The sequence below is a fragment of the Oncorhynchus masou genome, unplaced genomic scaffold (genome assembly GCF_036934945.1).
Source record: "Oncorhynchus masou masou isolate Uvic2021 unplaced genomic scaffold, UVic_Omas_1.1 unplaced_scaffold_1381, whole genome shotgun sequence".
In the NCBI taxonomy this organism is placed as follows: domain Eukaryota; kingdom Metazoa; phylum Chordata; class Actinopteri; order Salmoniformes; family Salmonidae; genus Oncorhynchus; species Oncorhynchus masou.
The window spans coordinates 25,095-30,094 of NW_027003724.1; the positions used below are offsets into that span (position 1 = coordinate 25,095).

The window sequence follows — 5,000 nt, forward strand, 5'->3', positions numbered from 1 at the left end:
AATAGGAAGCCAATTCTAGATTTAACTTTGGATTGGAGATGTTTGATGTGAGTCTGGAAGGAGAGTTTACAGTCTAACCACACACCTAGGTATTTGTAGTTGTCCACGTATTCTAAGTCAGAGCCGTCCAGAGTAGTGATGTTGGACAGGCGGGCAGGTGCAGGCAGCGATCGGTTGAAGAGCATGCATTTAGTTTTACTTGTATTTAAGAGCAATTGGAGGCCACGGAAGGAGAGTTGTATGGCATTGAAGCTCGTCTGGAGGGTTGTTAACACATACAGAATGGTGTCATTTGCGTAGAGGTGGATGAGAGACTCACCAGCAGCAAGAGCGACATCATTGAAATATACAGAGAAGAGAGTCGGTCCAAGAATTTAACCCTGTGGCAACCCCATGGAGACTGCCAGAGGCCCGGACAATAGGCCCTCCGATTTTACACACTGAACTCTATCAGAGAAGTAGTTGGTGAACCAGGCGAGGCAATCATTTGAGAAACCAAGGCTATCGAGTCTGTCGATGAGGATGTGGTGATTGACAGAGTCGAAAGCCTTGGGCAGGTCAATGAATACGTGTAATGGTGATGCCATAAATAAGTATATTTGTTATATTCCTTAAGACGTCAGCATGCTTCAGTTCGTCTGGCGGCTAGTCCGAGTGTGCTTGCATACTTCCTTAAAATACTTTCGCTTGAAAAACGAGAAAAAAAGCATCAATAGTACTGTTTGTCCATTTTGAGACCCTGTAGCCAGAATTCACTTCCTCAAAATAGTAATCTGTTAATTTTGACGTTTTTGCAGAGGAGATCTTAGTCATGCAATTTTACATATCAATAAATTAGTCTAGCGACCAGGTATCTAATTTAAATTTTATCTACTCCCCATGGCAAAATATGCAGAATTGCAGGAAATGAACTAAAAACATATAATATATTGATGTTGGCAGACCTAAGAGCAACTGTGGTCCCTCATGATGAGTTCAGTTTTTTTGTGGCCCCACCCCCATCAGTTACCCATCCCTGATCTACACTGATCCACTTCCTTCAGATCTGTAATGGCTCAACAGGTAGGGACTAGGATTTAGATTAGGACAGAGATTCAATCAGGAGGTAGGGACTAGGATTTAGATTAGGACAGAGATTAAATCAGGAGGTAGGGACTAGCACTTAGATTAGGACAGAGATTCAATCAGGAGGTAGGGACTAGCACTTAGATTAGGACAGAGATTCAAGGAGGTAGGGACTAGGATTTAGATTAGGACAGAGATTCATTCAGGAGGTAGGGAATAGCACTTAGATTAGGACAGAGATTCAATAGGGACTTAGATTAGGACAGAGATTCAATCAGGATTAGGGACTAGACTTAGATAGGACAGAGATTCAATCAGGAGGTAGGGACTAGGATTTAGATTAGGACAGAGATTCAATCAGGAGGTAGGGACTTAGATTAGGATTTAGATTAGGACTAGACTTAGATTAGGACAGAGATTCAATCAGGAGGTAGGGATTAGGATTCAATTAGATTAGGACAGATATTAAATCAGGAGGTAGGGACTAGCACTTAGATTAGGACAGAGATTCAATCAGGAGGTAGGGACTCATTTAGATTAGGACAGATATTCAATCAGGAGGTAGGGACTAGCACTTAGATTAGGACAGAGATTCAATCAGGAGGTAGGGACTAGCACTTAGATTAGGACAGAGATTCAATCAGGAGGTAGGGACTAGGATTTAGATTAGGACAGAGATTCAATCAGGAGGTAGGGACTAGGATTTAGATTAGGACAGAGATTCAATCAGGAGGTAGGGACTAGCACTTAGATTAGGACAGAGATTCAATCAGGAGGTAGGGACTAGCACTTAGATTAGGACAGAGATTCAATCAGGAGGTAGGGAATAGCACTTAGATTAGGACAGAGATTCAATCAGATTCAATGGAAGGGAATAGCACTTAGATTAGGACAGAGATTCAATCAGGAGGTAGGGACTAGCACTTAGATTAGGACAGAGATTCAATCAGGAGGTAGGGACTAGGATTTAGATTAGGACAGAGATTCAATCAGGAGGTAGGGACTAGCACTTAGATTAGGACAGAGATTAAATCAGGAGGTAGGGACTAGGATTTAGATTAGGACAGAGATTAAATCAGGAGGTAGGGAGATTAGCACTTAGATTAGGACAGAGATTCAATCAGGAGGTAGGGACTAGGATTTAGATTAGGACAGAGATTCAATCAGGAGGGGTAGATTAGGGGATTAAATAGCACTTAGATTAGGACAGAGATTCAATCAGGAGGTAGACAGAGATTCAATCAGGAGGTAGGGACTAGCACTTAGATTAGGACAGAGATTAAATCAGGAGGTAGGACTAGGATTTAGATTAGGACAGAGATTAAATCAGGAGGTAGGGACTAGCACTTAGATTAGGACAGAGATTAAATCAGGAGGTAGGGACTAGGATTTAGATTAGGACAGAGATTAAATTAGGACAGCATTTAGATTAAATCAGGAGGTAGGGACTAGCACTTAGATTAGGACAGAGATTAAATCAGGAGGTAGGGACTAGGATTTAGATTAGGACAGAGATTCAATCAGGAGGTAGGGACTAGGATTTAGATTAGGACAGAGATTAAATCAGGTGGAAGGGACGAGCACTTAGATTAGGACAGATATTAAATCAGGAGGTAGGGACTAGGATTTAGATTAGGACAGAGATTAAATCAGGAGGTAGGGACTAGGATTTAGATTAGGACAGAGATTAAATCAGGAGGTAGGGACTAGCACTTAGATTAGGACAGAGATTAAATCAGGAGTGGGTAGGGACTAGGACAGAGATTAGATTAGGACAGAGATTAAATCAGGAGGTAGGGGATTAAATCAGGAGGTAGGATTTAGATTAGGACAGAGATTAAATCAGGAGGTAGGGACTAGGATTTAGATTAGGACAGAGATTCAATCAGGAGCACTTAGTAGGGACTAGGATTTAGATTAGGACAGAGATTAAATAGCACTTAGATTAGGACAGATATTAAATCAGGAAGGGACTAGCACTTAGATTAGGACAGAGATTCAATCAGGAGGTAGGGACTAGCACTTAGATTAGGACAGAGATTCAATTTGATTTAGATTAACAGAGATTTGGTAGGGACTAGAACTTAGATTAGGACAGAGAAAATCAGGAGGTAGGGACTAACTTTAGATAGGACAAACAGGAGGTAGGGACTAGGATTTAGATTAGACAGATTCAACTAGGGACTGAAATAACAGAGATTAAATCAGGAGGAGGGACTAGCTCTAGATTAGGACAGAGATTGAATCAGGTAGGGACTAGGATTTAGATTAGGACAGAGATTAAATCATAGGGTGATTTAGAAGGACAGAGATTAAATCAGGGACCATTTAGACTAGGACAGAGATTAAATCCATGTGATTCAGAAGGACAGTATTAAACCATAGACTACCTTAGATTAGGACCATGATTTGATTCAGAGGTAGACTAGGATTTAGATTAGGACAGATACAACCATAGACTGCCACCATGTGATTCAGAAGGTACTGTACAACCAGGAGGTAGGGGATTTAGATTCACCAACAGGGGACAGCACTTAGTGTAACTGCCCAGTCAGATCTCACCATCAGTGGGCAGCAGTGTAACTGCCCCAGTCAAATCTCAGCAGTGTAATCTCACCAACAGGGGGCAGCAGTGTAACTGCCCAGTCAGATCTCACCAACAGGGGGCAGCAGCAGTGTAACTGCTCAGTGTAGTCAGACTGCCAGTGTCAGATCTCACCAACAGGGGACAGCAGTGTAACTGCCCAGTCAGATCTCACCAACAGGGGGCAGCAGTGTAACTGCCCAGTCAGATCTCACCAACAGGGGGCAGCATGTAAGTGTAACTGCCCAGTCAGATCTCACCAACAGGGGCAGCAGTGTAACTGCCCAGTCAGATCTCACCAACAGGGGGCAGCAGTGTAACTGCCCCGTCAGATCTCACCAACAGGGGACAGCAGTGTAACTACCCCATGTGGTCAGATCTCACCAACAGTGGGGGGGCAGCAGTGTAACTGCCCAGTCAGATCTCACCAACAGGGGGCAGCAGTGTAACTGCCCCGTCAGATCTCACCAACAGGGGACAGCAGTGTAACTGCCCAGTCAGATCTCACCAACAGGGGGCAGCAGTGTAACTGCCCAGTCAGATCTCACCAACAGGGGGCAGCAGTGTAACTGCCCCGTCAGATCTCACCAACAGGGGGCAGCAGTGTAACTGCCCAGTCAGATCTCACCAACAGGGGGCAGCAGTGTAACTGCCTTGTCAGATCTCACCAACAGGGGGCAGATACACCCCGGGATCACCCCGGGATCGAACCAGGGTCTGTAGTGACGCCTCGAGCACTGAGATGCAGTGCCTTAGACCTCTGCGCCACTATTATCAGTTGATAGAAACATGCTGTGTGAAATTAAATATGTGTCACTCCAGTCCTGAATAGCTACTGGACATGTGTGTTCGTTCCAGCCCAGCAGTAATACACTTCATTTAACTCATTGTGGTCCATATTGAAGACCATGTTTCATTAACTGAAAACGGTGGAAGATGGAGATCCCTCTACTACCTGTACTGTAAAAAAAAAAATAATACAACAACAAAAAACAGGAAGAGGCCTGAGGTGTGCGTCACATTGTCACATTCCCTCAGCTGACAGTGAGAATGCTGTTTAGCATTCCAATGTGTGTGCATGTGTGTGTCTGTGTGTGTGGGTCACTGACAGATTCAGTGCAATGACATCATAGACCAAATCCATAATCCAAGTTATTTTCCTGATTTTGACTTCTTCTATTGAAATCCATAAGGCTGATTTAAAAAATGTATTTTAAAGAAAACCATCAAAATATGTTTCTATAATTCTGATCGGACAGTCTGCCTCTAAAGGGCACTGTCAAGATACCCTGCTCCTTTTAACAATGTATTGACTTTAACTCACATGTCAAACTCATTCCACGGAGGGACA

The 5,000-nt window shown here is 43.4% G+C and overlaps 1 protein-coding gene across 1 annotated transcript in view; it reads right to left on the reverse strand.

Moving 5' to 3' along the window:
* The window catches only part of eps8l1a (EPS8 signaling adaptor L1a), a 27,251-nt gene that overhangs the window by 21,629 nt on the left and 622 nt on the right, over positions 1-5,000 (reverse strand). The window lies entirely within an intron of this gene.